We start from the raw sequence: 25816 nt of genomic DNA on the forward strand, positions 1-25816 counted from the left end.
GGTTAAATTTAAAACCATGTTTTTATTGTGTAGAGATGCTATACATATGTGTATGCTTGCAAATGTTTGTGTTCGACTGAAATGAAAACTTAATTACATATAGTATTCTGGCTAACATCTACTGAACACGCTGAAGTCCTTCTATATATATTGTATATGGCACATACATGGTGGTGGATTTTTTTACTAGATATGCCCTGCTCTCATCTCTTCTTGCACAAAATCTCCTTGGTATGTGTGGCTTTTCACTCTACCGGCTAGTAAAATCATTTTTACTCTGGGTTTCCAGTGGTTCTTTTCTTCTTTCTCCACAGACATTTCTAAGCAGAATGCATAACAGTTCAGCTGAAGTAAAACTTTCAGCATTATGCCTTTTGAGTGGGGGAGTGAGACAGAATGAGTTTGGCCCCTTGTAAACTCTATACAGAAGCAACATATAACTGAAATAGATTTTTTTTTTTTCCCTAGTAAAACTCCTGCTAAATCTGAAAGATGGGTCATAGATTTGACGTTGTGTTTTCCTCAGAGCAGCAGTATTTTTATTATTTACTACTAGTCACTGTGGCTGATAATAAATGCCTCTTAGAATGCTTATTCTTTTCAATTTTCATCAGTAGTCAGAGGATGGGAACTTCAATTTCAACCTCTGGTTGTCCCCCACCTCACACCCATTTCATGAAATCTATTGTATCTTTATCCAAGTTCACAAGTTAAATGACACATATGTGGCCTTTGTGTTCGTTTTATCTGACACTAAGACAATTCAATTGATGCTCCGCATAAAAAAAAAAAAATCCCAAAATTACAGAGCATCTCTGCCAAGGGTAAGAGTAGGTCAAGAGCCAAAGGAATTTAAGCAAACTGTCTTTTATACACAGGAAGCTGTTAACATATGGAATAAAAGAACAAGGATAGCAATTGATGAAACATTTGGGAGAAACTTAGATAAACAATCATAAAAAAGATTTAGACAAGTGCTTGGAGTAGCCAAAAAAATAAATAAAACTAGTAGAGAGTGTGCAAGTCACTTCATCGTCCTTCCATTCTGAAATAGCTGAAATAAAATGACAATGAGCAGATAAACTGCAAAATATCATTATGCTTTAGTAGCCATTTCTTTCCATCAGAGCCACTGTTTTAATTTTCGTTCTTCCAAATTACAAAGTAACAATAAAATATCTTTTTCGATTTATGGCAATGAGACCCTTTTAATTGAATTTCAGAAATGAGTTGATTTGACTGATGGGTAGGTAATGGGGATATGCTATTTACAGTGGGAAATGCATTTCCAGTAGAAGGTTTTGAAAAAGCACAGCAAAATAGATATTTATAAGCAGGATTGGGATGGCTTACATGCATACATACACACACACACACACAAATATATGTGTTCACCCTGAGGTACAACAAACAATATTTCTGTTAAATCCTAAAAGGCTCTACCAAAGAAAAAAAATTCATGAGCACTTAGATCATTTATTCCAGTAAAAGCCAAATGTACAATCGCTATGACCTCATTATAACTCTTAGTTTTTCTCACTGTGTATAGAGATATGGGATTGAGGGTGCTTTTTTCCTGAATGTTAAGCCAAATCTGGAAATACTGGCGACTTACAGGCCATCTTACTCTGCCCAAGAGTTAACGTGGAGTAGCCTACATCAGCCATCACTTTTTGCATTGCAATGGCAAAATTCCAGCTGACTTTAATGGAGCCAGAATTTCACCCCAGGTGCACTATTACAATTGACTAGGGTCTGATAGATTGATTCCTGAGATGCTCTGGATTCCAGATGTGGATCTCATAAAACTGTAGTGTGTGGTGTGTGCAAAGCTTCTTTTTTTTTTCTTTTTGCCCATTAAATAAATAATAATAATAAAACACAGTCCTTATAAGCAGTACAATGGAGAATGTGTGCTTGTTTTTTTCTCTGTCTTCCAAGAAACAGCTCCTTCTTCTTTCTCTACTACTTATGATCTCACATTTTTATAGCAAGGGGAACAAAACAAAACAAAACAAAAAAAAACCCAAAAAAACCAGCCAGTCAGCTGCATCTGGTTTAAAATATATGTAGAGGTAAGTCCATGTGTGCCTGCTGAAATTTTATCAGCGACACCTACAATAGAAAGTCTAATCAGAAGCCAACTGTGTTAAGCAACAGAGACTGAAAAATACCCTCAAAAGCCAGGCAGTCGACAGGACTGTAGCCAGAATAGAGCAAAAGAAGCCTTCTCCTGCAGGAGAACATGGCATAACAAATAAAAGGAGAGGAAAGGAGGAGAGATATCCCACTCTAAAATAAGCCCTGAGAGACCTGGAAACCACATGGTGTCATCAGCAGGGCAGGTGTTTCCCATCCTGGGCCTGTCTTGCCTTGGGGAAGGGAGGGCTCCTGCCCTCTCATAACCGGGTATCTGGGCTGGTTCATCCAGTTGGCCTTCCTCTTCTCTTTTGCCCTTATAGATATTTGAGATAAGTCCATCTACATCCATCTCCATGTCTGTCAGGAGTCTAGGGAGAGGGAAAAAAAATTCTCTGCTCCTAGCAGCCAAGTAACTGTGGGACAGCTCCTGCTCAGTAAGGACATAAGGACAAAATCTGAGCCTTTTCCCTACTACATTCAGTAGTACCAGGGAGGAATATTCCTCACACCCCACAAGACAGAGATGGAGAGACAGGGACAATGGAAAAGCATGAAAGAGGAAGATGTGCAGTCAGCAGAGCTACCCTGCTGCTGCCTTTGGCATGCTAGGGTTTGGGAAGCTGAGGCAGAGCAGAAGTGCAGGAACCCAGGCAGGGATGTGACACTTGGTGCAGCAGCGAGGGCTGGTCTCACCATGTTTTCACACAACTTGGTGGAGCACATATGTGCTGCACGTAAGTTAAAAACAGTCAGGAAGAGCATGGTCCATGTGTGTGAGCAACGGGAATGATGCTATGTAGCTTTTGAATCTTTCCTAGGGAGGATATGGCATCAAAAGCAGAGGACTGCAAAGGAAAATGAGTAAGGCAACCAAAAAAAGTAAACTGTCAAAAGGGGGATGCCTGATTTTGGAGTAATGTTACCCAGGGCTGTAGAATCTACCCCCACTCAAGTCACTGAGTGCAATAGCTGCAAAAGCAGGCTGCACATCATCAAGTAACATCCCAGAAATGGTTGCAGGGTGTGTTAGATGTGGTTGAAAGACAGAATGACAAAGAGGGAAGAGGTTTCATGAAGTTACATGGAGCACAGATTAAAAACACCATACTATATTAAAAAAACAACATATCCACCATCTATGCTATAAAGGCATGCCAAAAATAACTACAACTATCCCTCTGTTTGTGAGCAATACAGTGCTATTTAAAAACTCTCTGAAAAGTGCTCTGTAGCCACTGTATTAAAAGACATGACTGGTCTTGTATTTTTCAGCAAATGCCCCTGTTTACAATTCCTACTGTGGACACAGAGATATTTTGTGTGAATCTGTGTTTGTGTGGAATTATCAGATGCATCTGTCCATGGAAGGACAATCATGGACAAGGTCAAAGAAAAATATTCTTTAGAGTAGCCCTTAAGCAGGCAGAAGAATTAGGCCTGATTTATGAATGTATTTCCACAATTCACTTGAAAATTTGTAATGTCTGTGCAGCCTGGCAAGAAAAAAAGGTGAGGGTAATGTGAAGGAATGCTTCTATTCCACTTTATTGTAAAATTATCCCATGTTACCTGCTCTAATCCCCTGAAAACAAATTAAATCCTCACTAAGCTGACTTTAAATCAATAGTTTCATTTAAGAATAGTGTGACTTAATAAAAATAAAAAACTAACTGGTCCAGCCAATTTAAGAGGGGAATAAATCATTGCCCAAGGAAAAAAGCAGATTTGACTTGTATATGGGCCACAGTTTTGTTGAGGGGACTAACCTGCTGTCTAAATTAACTCAGGGTATATTACAAATCTCATCAGCCTCATTCAGAAATCTGCTCCACTGTACTAGAGAAGAAGATTGCCAAAAAAAAAACCAACCTGGAGATGTTATGAAATGAAACAATATTTCTGAGAACACTTAGTAAATCATATAAGAAAACACATCTTTGAATTGCCCTGAAAGATCACCTCACACTCCAGCATCTCCCTTGTCTAACTTGTTTGGAGAGGATGTTTGTGAAGTAAAAAGGATGCCATATTTGCAGCCATGGCAAGAGCAAAAATAGCTGGGTTAGAAACGGGAGAGAAAGGAGCAGAGCAATGAACAGACAGGCAAGCTGCCAGCTGTTTAATTCATTCATACAGCAAAACCAGTTAAAATAATAACTGAATAAATTATTTTAAAATCTATAGATTGAATTATCCATGCAATCTTTGCAGCTTGGTGAAGACATTACTTCAGTGTTATTAAGTGTGGATATATTTATCACTAATTTACTTTTTAAATGTTATGAAACTTGCCTAATAAAAGTCTTAAAGGTTCGGAAGACCAGAATATAAACAGAGGCCACAATGAAGCGGCTTACTCAATTCAGTACAAGTTATGCATTGCAAGTCACTGACAGCGGGAGAATTTAATAATCCTGACTCCAGTTGACTTATTCTAAGCGTTCCCGGATGAATACCTTTCTCTGTCACTTATCACATTTCCAGGCAAGCCTTTGAAAACTATCTTTTAAGTAACCTATGTAAGGGCACCCCACAAGTTGGCAACAAAGGACAGGACCGGCTTCTCCAGAAGCTCAAGAAATACTTTAACTATGCACCCGTCTTGCAGCCCACTGTGATAATCTGTAGGAGCTGACAACGTTTCTGGATTTTCTTCAAATACTTTGGTTCAAGGAAGGGATTGCGGTGAATCTGTGAGTTTACAGACCTGACTTAGAAGCAAGGACTTCTCATGCAGCGCTCCTTTACATTTGTCTGATTCCCCCAACAAAATCCCAAAGAATGTCAATATCTTAATTTCATTTTCCTCCCTTACAAACATTCACGGACCAGGAGGAATAAACATTAAAGATTTTAGGGATAAGACCCCTAAGAAGTCATGTGGTGACTGGGGAAGAAAAATTAGGTACATGAAGGAACAATGACAGAGTATAGACTTTAATTTTGGCATCCTCCATGCTGTATCATCAGTGCAAGCTTGCCAGCATTGGCAGGTCCAACATAAAACTACCTTGCAGAAATGTTTCAGTGGAGAAGGAAAACAAGAAAAACACCCAAGTATAACATCCAAGTTTATAAAAATGAGGGAGCTGTTCTTCTTCAGTTAGTTTTATTCCTAAGCACAGACATTACCATAGCAAGTAAGAATATTTAAAAAAAAAAATAAAAATGCTCAGGAGTGCCCAAGTTTGGAAGGAACCCAAATGAGATGGACTTGGAGAGCTCCAGAGGAAATGGAGGTTATTACAGAGCAAAATGCTCCAAACTGCCCTGAACCTTCCTGACAGAATACTATATGACTGTGTGTTTACCAGGTAGTTTTGAGTTGCAGTTATCCATATTTGTATTCCCCTGTAAGTGCTCCTAGGCTCTGCTATCCCACTGTGATTTTGAGATATGAGGTCTTAAGGAGAGTTGGATCAAGTAGTGTCTCACAAGATCATCTGCACTGGGCCCTTTTTTCTTTTTTTCTTTTGGTTATCATTTTTCTTATCCTTTCTTGATTCTGAGCCTGCCTATTTATTTGTTATAGGGATAACCATCAGTGTTAGAGCTAGAATGAAGGATCGTCGTACATGTTACATTTGTATTTGATGGACTCCTTCTTGCTAGATAAAAATATAGTATGCTGTTGTACACTATATCAGACTGGAAAAAACAGAAGTTAGTTTTCTTTCTGTCTCTGAATTATTTAATGAGCTTTAGGACGAGCTTCCTATTCACAAAGAAGATTTATGGCCACATTCTCCCAAGTGGAAAGGCCTTCACTATCCTCTGAACTTTTCATTTCTTTTTTCCAAATTCCTTAGAAATGGGTGGTTCCCTTCATGTTAGCCAGAAGTCTCAAGAAATCTGTGACCATCTAGACTTGCCCCAATCATCAGGCCATCCAGTGCCCACATAATAATATTTTCAAAGCACACTCTCCTTTTGGGGTCCTCTATATCTTTTTAAAATTCAGGATCTCCATGCCACAATTAGGATGTTCAACAACCTACAATATCAGAAATGAGTGGTGGTTTTTTGAGCCAGGGAAACAAACATTTCTGTTTGCAAACCTTTTCTGCCTTACCGGTATTCCTCATGTTTTAAAACTGAATTTTCACCAAAAGGTATCTATTTTGCATTTGCAAGGTAACTTCAAATCAACTGTTGCTTGCAGTAACTTGTAATTTAATGTGCAAACTCAAGCCTAGTAAAGAGAGAAACATGAGGAATGCGAATCAGGGCAGAATCATACTGACAAAATGGTAACACTCAGAAAGCACTTGTAAGGCTGTACAAAAGGTCCAAATCTTGAAGCTGAATTTTGAATACTTGCCCTTTATTATAAGTTTAAGGCAGACCTTAGGGCTTCTTAACATTCAGTTTTGACAAGTGAATACATTACTAAGAGAATATAATTCATTGGTTTAAAATAAAGGGAGAATAAGTTAGTATGTAAAAACAATAGTAAATGATGCATTACAAACATCATCATTATGGTATTATGGATGATACTGTCCTGGAGCATAAGATCATTTATTTATTTCTTTTCACCTAGTACAGAGCCAAGCACAGCTTCACCAGTTAAAAAGAACTAAATAAGCAGTAGTAATGAACTAATGTAGTGAACGTACCATATGCCTATATGGCATATACACTACATATGGGAAAGAAGCAAATAATTGTATCTTAAAACCAAACTGTTGCTAGAAGCTCTGCTTTGTCTAAGGGTCTCCTTGTTACTCATGCTTAAAGATTTTTCTTTCTCAAAATTCCAGGGTCCCATTATTTCTAAAAAGTGTTTGCAACCCAATGGAAAATTGTGTGCTTTGTTATTTAACAAGGTTTACAGATTCTAAGGGCCCTGGGACCATCCCATCTTCCTGGATTCACCATACTGGTCAGACTTTCAGGATACACCTGGGTATACCAGTACACTGATGAACCAGTTGATGACACTACTTATTAAGCTGGGACAGCTTCATAAAGTACATTTTGTAATCTGTTTGCTTTTGCATTTTGATGTCCTTGTCATCTAAGGCACCATAATATTAATATTTAATCTGGATAACATAAACTACAAATGCTTAAATGTTCCTCATCACCTGGATGATTAGAAAATAGAAATAGTCATTCGAAGTTTTGGAGATTAAACCGCAAGAGTTACACATTTCTGAAGAGCTCTGGCACAATCTGTGGATGTGTTTAGCTAGTGCAGTCCACGGAGGGATGTTCTCCCTGCAAGTGGCCAGCTCAGGGGAAGGCTGTGTAGTGATTACAGAAACCCAGACACCCATTCCCATGACACAGAGCTTCTCGTGTCGCTTTCACATGCCTAATTCAATTGGAGCTGTATTTGTGGCATACAAATAGCTTCTCCTAAGAGAGCAAGATTTTGGGGACTCTGCAAAATTTCTTCTCAGTAAGGGTGTTTATTGTTAAATTGAAATAAACAAATGCTTTGAATCTTTAAATAACTCCTTCTTTCAATGTTTGTTTATGTAATCACAATAGATATTTGGGGTTCTGGATTACTTTTGCCCATTTCCCTTGTCATTGCCCATCATGTAGCTGACTATAATGGAAACTTAACAAGAGACCAAACAAAGAACTATAAATCTCTTTAGTTCTTGGTAATCTCATGCATTCCTGGCTCCCAGCTGATCTATCAAGAGGTCATTTGGTTGAAAGCCAACTTGCCAGACCTCCCTCCCTTGTCACTTTTTTAATTTCCTCTTTTGCTTGCTTTATTCTCAGTACTGGTACATTTTAAAAGAAATAGCATTTGCATCTTTTCAAGGAATGCCATTTTAAATAAGACATTCTTGGACAATAACAAAAAAGACCCTCTGTCTCTGAGGATGTGTCTTGACAACTTGTTTTTAGTGTTTGGGAACACATACCACTTTGTTCAGCCCTGCACAAGCAGATAGTTTCAGACAACTATTTAATAGTACCCTAAGAAAAAAAGAAAAAAAGCAAAGGGAACACAAATCATTGGCTACTTATCCCAAGGCTTGATACTTACTGTAGACAGCAGTCTTCTCCCTGTCTGATGGCAGAAGTATTTTAAACACACAAGCAATATCTTCTCTTGCAGATTTGTATATAGTCTGACTCACAAGGAATCAGACACAGGATGGGGGGCAGCAGTCTTCCAGCATTGCAAGGGACAAACTTCTTGCCTGGCCAGTTTTCTTTTAGCTTTTATAAGTGAGAAGCACATCTTGGCCTTGATTGATCTAACAGTCTGGTTTTGGCTCTCTGGTCTTTGGTCTCTTTCCCAAGCTGGCTGTTGACAGGCAATGGAGTATTACACATGGGTTTTAATCTTCAGGAAACATAAAGCATATGTAGCTGGCTTCAAATCACCAGCTCTCCCATACCACAGAAGAGGAAAGATGGGGTTTAGGGGAAGGGCTAGAGTACAGAGGGGTGGGAATAGCAGGAGACTGCAAAGTATCGCATATAAACCCAGCCACTGCCACACTCCCACTGAGACTGAGGCATCTAAAATTACTTGACCAATGTCTCAGCTATTTGAAGCTAGGCCAGGAGCTGTTTGAGCTCTACAAATACCTGAAAAGATATAAAAAAGACAGCACGGTATTGTCTCTTCCTCTGCTCAACCGCAAGTATTTCCATTTACAAGCAGCTGGCACGTTCAGTCCAATATCACGTTTCGTGCTTACCTGAAATGCAGCTGGAAATCAAAACAGTCCTTCAGGCAGAAAAAGGGAAAACTTTGCTGCAGATGATGTCACTTCTCTCTCTCCTCTCCCAGCTTTTGTTGCTCTTGTCGTTCTTTGTGGTGAAGGGAAAAAGCCCAATGAACCCATCTGGTCTGCTGCCAGTCAGAGGATGGCAATGCTCTAATTTGCTCACATTCAGCCCCAAATTTGGGTGATGTGAGTTGAATCCTGTCCCAGATTCTGCAGCTCAGGCCCGTTTCTAGAGTACATCTCTCTCCAGCCAACAGTGCCAGAGCCCAGGGTGGGTAGCACCACCAGCTCAGCAAAGACCACTGTCGCCTCCTTTGACAAGTTCACAAAACAGGAGCTCTTTAGTAAGTTACTTAGGAAATTCCCTGTATCTAGGCCAGCCTTTGACAGAAGAAATGCCTGTGGGTATTTGCATCGTCACAACACACTACGCAACATAATCCAGCAACGGGCCCAGCCTTTCTGTAATTAGACCAGAGGAATCCCAGCTCCTCCAGAATCCATGGCCTTTCTCCTTGAGCAACTCAACAGGTGAGGAGCAACCTCACAGATCGAGTTATGCCCCTGTCCCACTGCTATCTGATAGCTTTGGCAGGGGATAGGGGGTGTCAGTGGTTTATAAAGGCAATCCTCGAAGAAGGAGCCAGGAAAAAAGAGGTTCATGGGAGAGGCAGAGAGCTGTCAGATCAGCTACGCTAAAGGACAGGATTTCCTGCCTCCATCCAGCAAACACACTTTCAGATTTTTTACCCTTGTGCCTTTATATTATAGTATTATTACTCTTTATAGTTTAATAAGTTTCCCCATTGTTGTGACATGTGACAGCAGCGCCTGTGTTGGTGGATGAAGCAAAGTGGGAACAATGCCTTGTTGTCTGTAACAAATACCTGTCAATTCCAGATTGACAATTTCTACTTAAGCTAATTTACAAAAGGAAAGGTAAAACACCCTCTCTCAGGGTATTATGAAAAGAAATAATGCAACATTTGATATATGCTTTTACAATTAGAATAAAACCTAAAGCTTTAGCTTAACAGCATAAAAGAAAATAATAGAATGAAAAAAATTAATGAGACCTGATTGACAGTTGCTCAAAAAAAAAAAAAAAGTTATGTATCTGTGTATATATTCTCACCATAAAACAAATTTATTCATCTGGAAACTGGGTGAAAATCTTCCTCCCTCTCTTCCTGACTGACCTAGATGTGCCACGAACCGCTCCAAAGGCCATGATCTGCAGGTGAAGAGAGTGGCTTTGGCCCCCAGGACCAAGCCGTTCCTGATTCACTCGCTCAGTGAACACGAGGCCATGTGGTTTTTATCAGTGCAGCTGGTATGTTTATAGCATTTAACGGAGCAGAGCGCAAGCTGTCCTAGAAAGGGCTGGGTATGCTTTGGAAAGGGAGTTCTTTACCAGTTCTCTCCTTCTTTTCTCGTCTTTTAGGGATTTAATGATGGAGTTTGGCTTTCTCGCTATGCTGACCGTCCTCGACTGAACCCAAACAGGGTGGAAAAAAACATTACATGTTATCCTTCAAACTCTTTGCACCAGCACGGCCAGGGGCATGCAGAAGGGTGCCCTGAAAGGGACAGTGATGAGCCCCCTCCCCTGCTGCTGTATATGCTCCAGCACCACGTGAACCATGGCAGCCCCAGACCCTGCAGGAGCACGTTGCGTCTAATGGACACGTTAGCGAGAGGCCACGTTTGCTGGGATATGGGCAGACAGACGGCATGTTTCAAGAATGCATTCTCTTAAACACATCGCTTTCCTATTTTCTACCTTCAGCAACTGAGAAAATGGGACTTCATTAATGTTATTCTAGACAAAGCGGCAGAGAATTGTAACTTTAGAAAAAAGCCTATATTTTTAAATTGAGAGAGACCAATTACAAAAGCTATAAACACTTTAATCATTTCTCTGAACATGTGGAAATACATACATTGTGAACCTTTTTCATAGGAAATGCTGAAATCTTTTCCTTAATGGCACATTTTCTTAATGGCTTTACAGTTTCTCAGTTCATTTCAAAGGGCTGTTATTTGTTATGTGGACATAAGTTTAGATTATGGTTTAGAACGCTGAGAGATGTTTGAAAGAATTATCTGGTGGATGGTGGCAGCTACTTTTGCGTTGCCTTCTGTTCTTGCTTTGAAATATATGGGGGTGGGGATGCAGGGGGCTGGAATGTCTGTATGCTAAATATTTCCCATAAAAATGTGGGGTGAAATCTTGTCCCCAGTCAAATCAGGAACATATCTTACATTTCTTCAACTGCCAGATTTTATCCAGGTATTTTACTTTATTAAGTGCTAAAGTAAAAATAAAGATTATAAAAAAGGATGTCTTCAGTTTTTGCAATAAGATATTTTTACCTTATGCTATGATTCTTTGATCTTTGGGGGCATAGTGATAGTAAGTACAAGGCTGAAAAAAGAAAATAAGTGTTGTATAAAAAGAAGTCACATCAGGGGCATTGCAGATAATGAAGTCAGAAAATTCGAAAACATTGATAATTTCTGGAAAAAAGAATACTCTTTGTAAAATATGAAATGAGGGCTACATGAGTGTCTTAGAATGATGTGGAGCTCTTGGATGAAATCCTAGCACTGTTGAATGCAATAGGAATTTTTCCTTTCACTGTAACAAAATCAGGTTTTCACTTGCCCCTCACTTTAAAAGCATGTGGAGGCGCAGTGCAATTTATTCTTTAGAAACAAATCTTGTCTGATTTAAACATTCTCATTCCTTTCCTGCCCTGCACTCTTCTCCTATGTCTTCCACAGCTCTAAGCTTGAGCTCTTCACTACTCAAGTATCTCACAGAAGGAAATTCCCCCACGGGTCAGAGATTGCGCTCATTTACTGAATGCCTAATTGGTACAGTCTGCAGTGAATAACTACAGAGACCCCTCTACCACTGGTAAGAAGCCTCTTCCACTCACTCTGAGAGCATTTATACAAACTTGGGAAAGGCTGAATGAAATTTTTGGAGGTCCAGCAGATCACTCCCCATTACAAAACCCTTGTCCAAATGTCAAGTCTTGCTGGAAACAGTAGTCTTTTAGGGGTCTTCTGAATGGAAAAATGTAAAAAATAAAACAATGATGGCCCATTTTATGGTTAGGCCAGCCTTAGTGGCTGGATTTGCCATTACTTCAAAGCAAGGAGAGATAGCTAACACGATGCCACACACTGCTTATGTGAGAAACAAGAGCTGAAGCTTCCTTGGGAGCTCAGCCTCTGACCTAGCCTCTGACCAAGTGCCAGCTTGCCTTGAGCCTGTCTTTCCTCAGGGGGTACTTCTCCATCCCCTGTTCTGGTTTCCATTCCACTGTAAGGAGGAGGGATGCAATTGCTTGTGAATCCTAAAACATTTGGAGTCCTCAGCACTTTAAACATAACCTCTAAGAGGTTACTCCACTGTTATATGCTCTGTTACAAATATGTTGCTTGTGTTTGTTGATGGAAAGGCACACTCTGGGTCATTGCTCTGTTCTCTTCTATCACAAATCCAGATATTGCACTAACACATCTTCTGAAATGACAAGGCAAATTTGACATGACCTGTGGGACTCCTCCTGTGAGGAGTCACCACTCAGTCCAAAACACAGAGTAAAGTTCAGCTGATGTGGACACAAATCAGTTAAAAGCTATTTTTTTCCCCCTACTGTGGTTGATTTCACAAGCAATGAAGACCTTTTTTTTTTTTTTTTTTTTTTTTTTTAACAGTTAAGCCTGTAGCTTTCATTTCCCACCCCACCCCCACCCCACCACACACACACTGAATGTTCACCTGGTGTTTGGGAGAGGGCTACAGACCCCTCCATATTAGGCAGTAATTTGGAAGACCATAGCCCATTGCTTTTTTTTGTTTTGATGGAAGTGTCACGTTACTTATTCTACTTGCAGACTGCAGAGTCCTTGCAGTACTTATGCTCAGCAGAGTAGATCCAAATCTCCTCTCCATCTGCATCGTGGACTGTCACTTGCCACATGCAGGCTTTCTGCATGCCCAGTCAGCTCAATTACAGTGTTGACATGGCAAACGTTACCCAAAAGTTTTAGGGTAATTTATATAATTTTTGCAATTAATCTGTGGTTTACACATTGCATAAAATTATTGGAATGTCCTCACTTATTGGAGAAGAGCAGATGAATTCCCCAAATATCAGTCTCTAAAGAACATATTCAAACAATGATGTTGTTCTATGCCTGTGGGGGAGAAGACTGAGCCTGGCAACCAGATGTCCACCATGCTTCACACCCAGAGAAAGAAAATGCATGTGCTTGTGTGTGTGTCTGCATGTATGCGTGTGTGTATGTATGAGAGAGAGAGAACCCTGGGAAGGAATATTACTTTTAATAATATTTTTATAAAGTCTTTTAATAATAACATTTAGTTTTGATAATCTTCCTCACATTGAATAAAACACACTTAAAATACATTGAATTTGCCTTCCTCGTCTAGCACAACGATTCCTATATTTTAATCCTATTTCATTAAAATTTCAATCCAATGACTTCTTAGCTGTTTGCAACAAGCTGGGAGGTCTGCAATATCTCACGTTGCAGTTCCTCCCTCTAAGTTGTATTTCACATTTCATCTGTGGATTGCACATCTTAAGAACTATAACTAGTGCAACATAAGCTACTTCAAACCAACATGTAAATGGTGCCTGAAGAGCCAAAAGCTTCCCTCTCGGCATCAGATAGCCTGGGAATATCTATGAAGAGCTATGGTTGGAGCAGCATGCATGTGGCTCATGGAGAAATTACAGAGCTCTCTCAATGGTGATTTGATGGATATCACTTGGAAGGAGAAGAGGGTCCAAAGGATGTGCTGGGGAGAAGATCCTTGTGCTTTCCTCTCCTGGGACAGCAATACCAGTCACACAATGGTGCATGAAAGCCTTCGTAAGGCCCTGGGGGTTAAATTTTTTTGTGAGCGCTAATGTCCATGCTCATTCTGCCTGGGGAAGCTGAGAAGAGTACTTAGCATCTTCCAGGGAATGACCAGCATGCCTGCACCCATCAGATTCAATAAATGCATGCTTCCCACCTGAGGAAGGAAGGAAGGAAGGCAGAAGGAGCTTTATGCAAAAAAAGAAACATGCACCACTCACATAGTAAGAGAGAAGCAGTAACCGGACTCTCAGGAGGACCTTTAGCTCTGAGACTTCAGTGGATGCCTAGAAACACTGTGCACAGCCCAGACACATTTTGATCAATATACAAAAGGGGAACACAGAGCTCCTCGTGTCCAAGAAATCTACATAGCCATCAATAAGATTGGATAGTTTTATTGTTTTCATTAACCAGTGTCAGATTTTAATGCCAACTGAGGCAAATGTAAAGAAAGGCTTGCTTAAGATATAGTGCTGATGTGATTAGCCTTTCCACCCACCCCAGCTACCAGTGACCAGGCCACAGGTACTGACATGACTGTCTTAAAGTACTGCCCAGACACCACAAAACCTGTAATTTATTTCTTCCCCCTCACGCCTATAGGCAGGAGGCAGGGAAGTCCCATTACACCCATTTCACAAATAAGGAAAAAAAAATCACTGAGAAACTCAGCAGACAGACTCAGCCCAGAAGTTCACCCAGGATGAAAGAAGGTGCTAGAGTCCCTCCTAACAGGCTGGCCGAGCCTTCTTCTTCTTGACATCTGTATGCGATTTGCTAATATTCCCAGAAGTGCAGATGTTACAACAGCCTTCCCTCTCACCAGTTTGTGAGGATGCTGGGAGGCCCTTCCACTTTGAAGGTTTCAGGTCACATTTAGCCTAAATCCATCTCTTTGCAATCAAACAGAGAAACACCTGTCAGTTTTGGGGAGCACGCTTTGGCTTTAGGAGGTGAGGGACACTGAATGCGGAGAGAAGAACAAAAGAACATCTGCTGGTGCTCGCCTCAGGGCAGGAGATCAAAGATTACCCTTTTTCAAAGGTGGTCGTACTGTCCAGGAACATAAAACAAAATAAAAGGCAAACAGTGATTGATAAGTAGATTCTATCACTCCATAGACCCCTAACAACAGAGAAAATATTTATTTATATTTTTATATATCCCTTTATATATTGCTGCTTCTCTCCCTCAGCGCTTGTCTTTTGATTTCAGCTTGCTTATTATTCTTTTTCATTACTGTATTCCCCACACTTTGGATTCTGGTTTATGTTCAAGTTCTTGTTTTACTAGAAATGCTACATCCTGGTGGAATTAAAATCCAAATTGGATTTAGACCACTGCTTAATTTGAGCTCCAGTGTCCCAGATGTTGGTTAGGTGCTGCGAACACTGCAAAATCTAATAATGTTTCTCACCTAAAAAAGATCCATTAATATAATGCTAGGAATGTGACGTGCTGAGAGCCAATGGAAGCCAAAAGAAATCTGAGTAAATGTTGCCAAAGTGCTTTTTCTCCCCTTGGTTCCCACCTTTTCCCTGGGCTTTAGGTATTGCAGCACATGTGGAAGGCCCCTATAACACTAGGAAATGCTATACAGTTGCGATTTCGTAGAACAAAACAAATAGTCTTACCTCCTCTAATATTTAATCCAGATTTGTAGTTTCCCAGTGTGCCGCTGTAAAATCACCCCGTGTGGCGGGGTCCTTCGATAGCACGGCAGCGCCAAGTCTCAAGGTGGCTGAGCTGAGGGTTATGTTTCAATTTGGCAGTGTAACACCGTTTCCATAGACAAATTAACATTGTTTCATTTCATTTTGACACCATAATGTCTTTTCCATAGACCTGCACTGACATTGTCGTGAAATCATTGCATCCCAATCAAGTGAATGGGAAATTAGCACCATGACACAAAACATACTGAGAAAGTAACCACAGCTTAGTTTATTTGTCAAACTGAAATACCTCAGCCACCTTCAAACACATTTTCTGAAGCACCAGAAGAGCTGAGTGCAGGAATCAACACAAACAAAACATATGCTGTAAAATATGTTCCTTCCATTCAAGATTTAGGAAAGCTGCTAAAAAAAACCGGCCCCTACAGCAGACTTTGCAGATTAGGGCTTATGCCCTCCCTTCCCTTCCTCTCTCCCTCTCTCAGCATTTATTTTTTGGTGCTTGCATCCGAGCTGAGGGTCTGTAACTCCAAGGAGCCAGTGTGACCTCTGTGTTCCCCAGCTGCTCAGTGCACTCGGTGCGGCAGGTGCTGGGGGACGTGGCTGTTAGTATTTTGATCGGACCGCAATGGAAATCATCCTGGGGTTTCCAGGGTCTGAGCTCGAAAGCCTCGCTGAAAGCACTACCATGAGAGCTAAACTGGAAACCACAAGAATCTCTGTTTATAGCAGAAATGTCCTGTTTACTTTAACATAGAGAACAAACAGAAAAAAACCCAGTAGCCCAAATCACGGATATCTTCAATTTTTTACTCTCAGACCCCATCCTAACAACAGAAAAAGTGCTCATGTCCCAGCCTAAGCATATTAAAGGGGTCACATATACAGTATTCCCTTATCTCAGTGATATGTTAAATGCTAGAATACCAACCTACATAACAATTTTCATTTCTCTTCATCCCATACACAAACATTAGAAGTAGCCGAGGTTACACAGCCACCACTCAGAAATGTCCAAAATTGCCTCTCTCACGTGTATCAAACACTATTACTCCACTCCTGGTATCTGTCACCTTTTTCTTTTGTGCCAGCCCATTAGCAGACCTCTCCCCACTCCCAGAACCTTCTCCCTCCTCATTGCAGCTCCCAGCCCTCTCTGCCCTCCCCTGTGCCTCAGTGTTTCCCCTGCCTCTCTCTTCCTGCAGCTTCTTCTGCACATCTTGTCCCTGCATCCCACATCCCTCCTGCCTCCCGTCATCTCACTCCTCAGCTTTTCAGGCAGCTGCACTGAGGGAACAAGGGACAACTCTTCTCATTTTCTGTCCTGTGACTGAAGCACACCACAGGTAAGTTACTGTAACTATAATAGCCAGAAGCAGCTTAAGGAAAGTCCTGCTCTGCCAGGGCTAGGCCAGACTCTGATGCCAAACTTGACTGTATCTCTGCTAAATGTGAGTAGAAGTAAGATTTTTATGGAAGATTACAGCCCAGTGAAACATGGGCAGATATTCTCATGGGTTTTAAACTTTAAGAGTTCACTTCATCTGTACCTGAACCATTTTTTCACATTGCTTTCCTAAAAAATGTGGTCTGAGACAAAGACCTGTTTTAGAAATATTTAGTCCAGAATGTTAAAGCTTAGCAACTGAAAACACATTAAAATAACGTGAACGTACTTAGCAGCCTTAACCATAGCTTTACAACGGACCCACAGCTGTAATAGCCTTACCATGTTTCTACAGGGTAACTGTGTACATGTTCATGGATGTGCCTCACCTAGAAAGCAGATGATTACCCTAGTCAGTAACGGGACAGCAAACCCTGCAACTCACACTAGAGAAAGAGTCTGTTTGGGGCACTACAAATATATGGACTAAAAACAAAAAGGGTTCATGACAACACAAGGCTTGGAGCCAGAAGAGTAAAACCAGTTTGAATACAGAGACAAAAGTAGCTGGGCTCAGACACAGGAAGTATGTTGCACACATACGCATCACATATGTAAGACTGAACCATAGAATGAAGCTAAGTAGTTCAAGCCAGCAAAAGCAGATCCAGATTCTCCTTGCAGATCTGGACCCCATACCTCAAAATAGCCTTTCTTCAGTGTCTCCAGCCTGCAGGTATTTCAAGAGAAAGACTTGAGTCTGTGATCTGGACCTTGCTGATCTTCTACCTAAGCCTCAGAGAGCTCTGTCTGGGACATGCCCAACCTGTCCACCCCATTCAACAGAGGAAGTATCCCTGCTGCCCTGGGCTCCACTTCTGCGACATTGTCAGGTGAGAGCACCAAGTGATAAAGAATGGGTTTTACTTTGCCACAATTACATATTTTGGGCTTTTTGAACCCAAAACATCTGCACCACTTGCCAAAATCTGTGATTGCAATAGCTGCCTGCAAGACTTCAGTTCAGTAAAATGAATCTCTCCAGTAAGAGGAAGGTAGTACTTCTAAAAGTGATGGTAATTTGCATTTTGTGTATCAGCTCATACCTTGTGCTCCTTTTTGAGCTGCAGGGACCACGGGGATCATTTGAGCTATCAGCTTATTTAACACTCATTCACCCCATCCATGGATCCCTGCCAACATGATACTCCTGAAGAGGGTTCAGCAAAGGTGATGCCTGAGTGGGACTGTGCCATAAACCTCTCCTTGCAGCCTGGCCTCAGGCACTTTCGCTTGCTTGTACTTGTGCAAAAGGAAGGAAGAAGCACAAAGTGTGGGCATGGGGGGGGGGGGGGGAGTGGGGGAAGGAGTAATTAATTTCTACATTCAACGACAAGGTAATTGTGTTTCACTCCTGCCACCTCAATCTACTCTACACTTTGCCTATGTAGGAAGTGAATTACATTGAGCCAAATTCACTGTTTTAAAAATCATCTAGGTATTGCCTTTTAATTTTCAGTGTCTTTTCCTCTTTGATGTGTTCATATAGTTTGCACTTACACTATGCAACAATCTCAGATATTCATGAAGAAGCAGCTGGGCCAACTCACCTGTCACTTCACTCTCTTTCGCGCTGCCCTGACAGCACGCAGCAGATGATCTCTAGTGGGTATCACCCTCTGGAAGATTTCTCTTGCCTGATGGGAACCCTCTGTTGTCATCAGGCTTTTGGCCAAAGCACTGACTTGGGAGGTGTTTGCCTCTTCCCAGCTGGCATCAAATTACTTTAACAGCCTCTCGGGTCTTCTAGAATAAGTAGGAGTTCAGGATTAAACTCCCGCCCCATGCGTAACAACTGTATCCAGAGTCACATTTCTTTTACCCATCCCGCCCCTAGGGTGAGTGCTCGGATGGAGCTGGGCCATGTCACGCTGCACAGACTCATCCCTCCCAGTTGGTGGCCCCAGGCTCACGGTGCTGCCTGGGGGCCTGGGAGCACCTCACTGAGCTGCCTCATCCCAAAAAAATGTACCCATACTCCCTCTCCCTCCGAGCAGGGAATCCTCAAAAGGCAAACTCTGACCCTCTGGCCCCATACTTGCACCCTCCATTGCTTTTTCAGCCAGAACCATGGTCTATAATGGTCCATGGACTATTTTACCCCTCTACAGTCTTTTTATACAGCTCTAAGTGGCCAGAACAGAGGCACAAATCTTGCTCCCGGACCTTGCCCCTACTACTGTACATGGGTTTATTCAAAGTATTTCATGGTGAGGGACTAATTAGGAGTTTCTAACTACAATTCCCAATTCCTCCATTCCTTTACCTTAGCAAAATCACTTTTAGTTATATTATGTTCTAACTCTTTTGTATGGAGAATGCACCACAAAAATCCAGTCTGGCTTTTGTGATTATTTTGAATTGCCTTTCCAGCATTTTTTAGTCTCAAGTTTATGCTTATTCAAATTCTAGTTAGTCTGTTTATCAAAATCCTATGCAGAAAATATGCTAATTGGCAGAGAAGCCCTTTTTTTCAGTGTCAACTTGCTTGCACTGGATTCCTTACAAATGGAGCCACAGTTTATTTTACAGGATACCTCCAGCCCACAACTTCCTCAGGTATCCGATGCAAGCTGAGAAGTGCGCCCAGCTGACATCCTCCGGGGCCTGAGCTGATTCGTGGGCTGAAGCCACAACTGTAATAAGTGCACTGAAAAGATTACTAATGAGGAAGCTGCTTAGAACAAGGCTGTAAGCGGTCACGTTGCTTTCATTTTAAAAAAGCTAACCATGCAAGGTTGCCGCATCGATATAACTCTTCCAAAAACTGGCATTTGTGTGTTATTCAGGACCCACGTTGTTATTGTTGTTGTTTGGCTGGTAGCTTGGCTGGGAAAGGGAGACAGAGAAAAACAAAAAAATGAACTTGGGAATCATTTCAAGGCCTGAGATGCGGACAGGTTTGCCGAGAGATATCTTGGAACTGTACAAGGTAAACACGGTCTAAATCACCTGCTTTGGGAAGATAAGTACTGTGAGTTCTCTAAGCTAAATGTACACCGCTGAAATTTGATTGAAAACTTTGCGATGTGAAGACTGAAAATCACAAGAAGGAGGCAGGCAGCATTTAATCTCCTGTTGGATGACAATTCAAGATAGACTGATAGAGATACCTGCTGCCTGATAAACCAGTCAATATTGTAGATGGTAGATACTTGCAGGAAACAGACACTGCAAAGGAGGAAAAAATCCTCGGTATTTTTATATTTTCATCCTGTTTTCAGCTCCCTGCTAAGCAGGACGAGACTTGTATTTTTCTCTGTTAAGTTATCACACTTCAGATGCTGCAAGCATCCAGATTTCTTTTAAAGGGCATGTTGTTTAAGGTAGGAGTAACATGTATACAAAATGTATGCACGAAATGCAAGGAATTCTAAGTGCCTGAAAACCACAACATGACAGAAACCAAAGGTGACAGATCCTGCCACAGCTCCTTTTTCTTTTTTTTTTTTTTTTTTTTTTTTTCCCTATTGTGGAAGAATCATTCGCACACTAACCTGAAGAATCATTCGCACACTAACCTATTCCAAACTGAATGGGGGTGTTTTGTACAAGCAGTGGGTCTTTCAAACAAGCGTACCTGGCTGTAAGACCAAGAAGAAAAAAAAAAAAAAAAGACAACAAACCAGGAAGTTTGAAAAAGCATGAGGAAATCACAGGCAAGCAGAAAGCGCTATTTACACTTCTGTTTGAAAGGACTTGGATAAGTCAGTATATATATATGTTCTCACCACAGCACTTCAGTTTTTGTGTGCACCTATCCTTCGCGTTACGTTTATTACAAGAGCTAAGACAGCAGGCTTTCTAACAGCTCTCTGCTGCTGCTGTCTTACTATGATTTTCCTATCTTTTAATTAAAAGTATATTTCACAGCCAAGCCAAATGTTTTATAATAACAAGAAGGAGACGCAGAGAAACAACAAGGAAAACTTCTGACCTGCTGTGGACTGAACATACTTCTTCTTGCCATGCAAGGAGACTAAATCATCACATGTGTTGCTGATGGACATTCATCATTATTTCTTCCCAAACTGGAGGCATATTTCATTTTCCTGAAGCCTGGATTTTCTCCAAGTTTTTCAGGAAAATGTTGCTGCCATTGGAGCTTGTTGCTGTATGTCACCACCTGCTGGCAAACATCAGTTGAGGGTTTCTGTCTTGATTGCGCAGCTGAAACAGTGTAGACAAGGACTTTTATCTTCCTTGATAGAGACAGATAGGTGGCCGCAAACAGAGCATATGTTATTTAAACAGATTTTTGGTCTTGAATGCATATATTCAGACCAAGCCTGTTTGTATAACATGCAATCTGGATCCTGCAAACCATTACTCAGACAACTAGTTCTTAATAAAGGAGAAGAGATGCGATTGAATAGAAAAGGTTACCAATGTGGGAAAATGTTCACGGACTCCACTCCCCTGTTTCACAGACCTGAGTTTGCTAGAAAAATAAACAAAAACTGCAAAAATACATTATATAGGCTGCTGCAATATTTAATTAAAAATAATGTAGAGTGAAAACTCACAATAACCTCCTAGAGGTAGTCTCAGATTTAAATTTCCTGTCCTATGCTATTTATTTTGCAGGCTTAACAATGACAGCTTGGACTTTTCTATTCTTCTTTTTTTTTTTCTTCCCCCAGATGTTTTTACAAATCAGCCTTTTGAATATGAAAGTATGTTTTGAAGCACCTAATATTTATTCTACCCACCCTAATAGGTAAACGTGCATTGCAGTGTGTGTTCTAATGCTGATAATTCATATCATTTATCTGATAGATCAGGAGCCATTATGGCCTGTTGTGTAAATTCATATTTTGGCACTCTTTAAAAAGTGGATTATTATTGACCCGATAGACCGTAACAGCTTCAAAGAAGCCATTACTGTCTATTGTGTAAGTCCTTCATGGCGCATGTTTTATTGACCCTTTGGAGCCATCATGGTCTGTCTTGTCAATCCGGATGCCATGCAAGCGTATTAAGGCTGCCTGCGTAATATCCGTACAGAGCGGTAGTCACATTATTGATGCATGCTCCTATGAAATTACATTTTGAGCCACATCGGCCAGCTGTTTTTTCCTCAGGTTCTAAAACACCTATTGTTCTGGTTCACATCCTGAACTAGAGACTAGGGCTACAAAAATTGCCTGGAGATAATGAAGCCATTACTCTTTTTTTCTTAAAAAAAAAAAAGTGAAAATCAGGCTCCCCTTCGCCAGGAAGAAAAGAGAAATGGCTGTGGGTGGCCAGACCACCACAGCTCTTCTTCATGACCCCCTCTCTGCTCCCAGCTGCACACATATAGGACAGTGCAGTGTAAAGGAAATGTCCCCTCCTCCTTTCATGGCCCATAAAAGCCACCTTACCGGACAGTAGGGTGGCTGGCTTGCCTGTGCAGGGGGAAGGCTGAGCAGGGTTTGCTTTCTGCAATAAGATGAGCAACCTGCACAAGGTGCGAGCAGGTTTGCATACAATGAGAGGCAAAAGGGTCATACGCACCCGTGTGCTCTGAGGTGCCTGGATGTGAGGGCTTTAATGAGAAACAGAAGGGGAAAAAAATGAGGCCCCAGTGGAAAGCTAGTCCTGAGGGAGTGCCTACTACTGCTTCCAGGCTGGAAACTTTCCCCTGGCCAACTCTGCAAACCAAACTCCTGCAAATCCTTCCTGTTTGGCTAACCCCTCCATAGGGGAGCAGTGAAGTCCACCCTGAGCATCACTTTGCCCAGCACACATCCATCAAGGCCAACATGGCTCGTTGTCAGGAGCCTGTTACCTGCAGACTGTCTCACTCCTTTTCTTCAGTGAGTCCCAAATAAAGACCACACAGAAACCGCATAAACTGAACCCCCTCCAAAGCAAAGTCTTCTTGAGGCCAGATCAAATTCAGCTGAGTAGCCAGTGGGGCTAAGTTCAACCTGCAGCTGCCTATATGCTTGAATTATTCCTATGCCTGGCATAATAAAGATCTAGTGTTGGCAGTGGTTGCTTGTCTTATACATTCATAAATATTTATCCAAATATTAACGAGCAGAAAAACAATTTATTTCTTTTTTTCCTAATTGTAACATCAATTCTAATATGTTTTGTTACTTAGTCACCCCACAAGTAAATTGATTTTCTTATCCACCAATAGGTATTTAAATGTTTTACAAGTGCATGCCAGAATCCTGAAATGAGAACCATGTTTGGAACTCATAGCAGGGCTGGTATTTGTAGACTTCCCCCACCACCACCACCACCCCAACACAGCAGGAGTTATGTAATAAAAATGCATCATAAAGGATGGGTAGTGGGCTTATGCAATGTACATCTTGGAAGGAGACAGTACACAGATGCAATGTACACATGCAAAATGCATGGTGTGCTGCAGAAAAGCATTTGCTCCTACCGTTCCTCTACACACACATTTTCTCCTCTTTTCACACACACCACTCGTGCATAATATTGGCATAATTTACAATTTCCAATTGCAAGAGTAGATATCTGATTTCCAAGATGCCATTCAAGAACTCCTCATGAAATTTAGTTTCCAATTCAGCGGCCTTCTAAACCACTTGGCTGGTGTAATGCACACAAAGAGTCCCAGAAAAAAGTCAGCTACCTGCTTAGCCACCTTGCTAAATTGAGGCCTCACTTTTGATAGATCTCAACAACTTTTCATCACCCACCTAGATAATGAAAGATGCTGGTAATCTGACCTTGCATAGTAACTGAAAACTTTCTCATCGATATTACTTGTGACAGCTGTTTATTTCCTTGGAGGGGAAGACAAAGCCTTTGGTCTATGCAATTCACTAAAAGACCATTTTATTAGTCCAGCATTTCCTTGTGTGCAGCTGGAAATTTTATCGGGTGCTCACCAACAACCTGCTGTGCGTTAGTGTCAGAGGACCACAGCAAATAACCTCTGGTGCATATAAGAATTAGGCATGAGACCCTTGTCTTCCTGCATAGGTACCCATAAGCTCACTAAGTGGTATATATGGGAGACGGGGCTTCTCTGACCTTAGTGGAATTACATTAGTAATCCAGGAGGCTTATTTATTTTGGGCAGCCCAGAAATGACTCTCAGTGCCCTCTCAAATGAAGGAAATAGAAGGTTTTGTCTGTCTTTTGCATGGACACATTTCGTCATTTGCTTTTTATCCTGACAGTTGTTTATTTGGCATTATTCTGACAAAGAGAATAAAAAGGTCTCCCGATTTAGTAAAAGTATGCAAAATCATTTTGCCTTTTTCCCTAATAAGATTAAGAAGAATTTAGGTAGACCTGATATCGATGAAGTTCATACACAGGATACAATGTTTAGCAAATAAACACGTTTCTTTTATAAATGCTAGCTTTACCTCTTTTCTAATTCACTTATTTTTAGAGCTAGCAATTGATTTGTTCAGAGGTAAGAATAGCAGCTTCACCACCAGCTTCAGGGGAGTTATACCCGATACACACTGGTGTAAGCACAGGCAAAATTTCGACCCAGCATCCTGGCTTAAGGGCTCCTTTCCTTCTTCTCCAGCATTTCTGAGACAAGGGACAATTCATAACTTTGCCAAATGAATCCACTCCAAGGAGAGAGCAAGGGGATCCAGCAGAGCTCGAAGTCTATGACAGCCAGGTCTCAGTTTAAGTCAGGAATAAGGACTGCACCTCCTGGGCATGCTATGTACATCTTACTGGTCCCCATGTTAGCTACAGGAAAGGTTGACTAGACTAGGCAGCTTCATCTCAACACTATAAAAAACTGCACTCGTACGCCCCACTCATATTCCCCCACTGCTACAGTTCAGATCAGAAAAATCCCAGAAAAACCTGCACTCACCACTGTCGCAGTTTTTCAGGGTTATAATAGAAACTACCAGGATCTGACACCCTTCTGGTTCAGTGCATAGCCTTATATATGCAAAAAAACAAATGCTCACAGTCTGGATTTTTATATTTACATTGTAATGTTCCACTTCTGTTCACAAAACCATGGACGAGCAAGCCTTTGCCTGGCTCTCTCAGGGCACACAGCTGATGAGCTGCCTGAAACAGCAGAGCCACTGAGAAAAAATACAACCAAAATATTCAGCATCAGGATCACCTCACTCATAAACTCCTGACAGACTGAACACACTGGAGCTGGAATTACTGGAAAGATGATGATTTACCTTCAGACTTCCCAACTGCAGCCGACTCTGAATCCTGCCACAAAAGGCAAACAAAAAACAAGAAAATATTTGATGACTTTGTGTTTTTCTATGACAACCAACATCATTTATGACCCATTATGTAATGACACGAGCATTATACATTGAAAAGCTGTCTTGAAAGACATTGTAAATAAACATTTCTGGTTTGCAAACAGGAAGCCAGAGATATTACTGTGGAAGCTGAGAGGATGGGGTTAGATTCTTGAAACATGAGTGATTTGTTTTTTCCTTCCATCTCTCCCAAACTCGTGGTGTAGTCATATTGTTACTAGCTAATGCATGTCATTTTCTCACCACCCTTATAGCTAAAATATAATTAGAAAAAAAAAAAAAAAAAAAAGAACAGCAACAGAAAGACAGACTAGATAGATACAAGCTAAGGAAAAGTGGCAAAAAGATGAAATGGGAGGTATAAAGTATTTGGAGCCACAGGGATACAAACCAAGTGTGGGAAGAGTCTAACCTCCAGCAGCGGCCCACGGCAGTGACTTCAGCAGAAGGCACAAAATAACCAAGAATAAATATTCCCATGGGAAGACACCTACAAATTCCATATCGCATATGCAGGTATGTTCTGCACCATGTCAGGGAAGGGTTTTCAGATATGTGTCATCGTCTTGGCAATCAGATTTGTACAAAGAGAGGCAACGGTTTACATTAGCCTAAGCATTTCTGGAAAAAGCAGGGTTTGGGGCTCAGCATTCTTCTTTAGGGCTGAGACGAGCAAGAAACTTCAAGCTAGGC

General features: G+C 41.2%; 1 long non-coding RNA gene across 1 annotated transcript; it reads right to left on the minus strand.

The window, feature by feature from the left end:
* Positions 1-13009: 13009 nt before the first annotated feature.
* On the minus strand, positions 13010-25181 carry LOC130146886 (uncharacterized). Its single transcript, XR_008821042.1, has 3 exons — positions 25031-25181; positions 20818-21050; positions 13010-18626 (listed from the first exon to the last, which is right to left on the minus strand). It is a non-coding gene; the product is annotated as an uncharacterized LOC130146886 (long non-coding RNA).
* Positions 25182-25816: the final 635 nt, after the last annotated feature.

The sequence above is a fragment of the Falco biarmicus genome, chromosome 3 (assembly GCF_023638135.1).
Source record: "Falco biarmicus isolate bFalBia1 chromosome 3, bFalBia1.pri, whole genome shotgun sequence".
Lineage (NCBI taxonomy): Eukaryota > Metazoa > Chordata > Aves > Falconiformes > Falconidae > Falco > Falco biarmicus.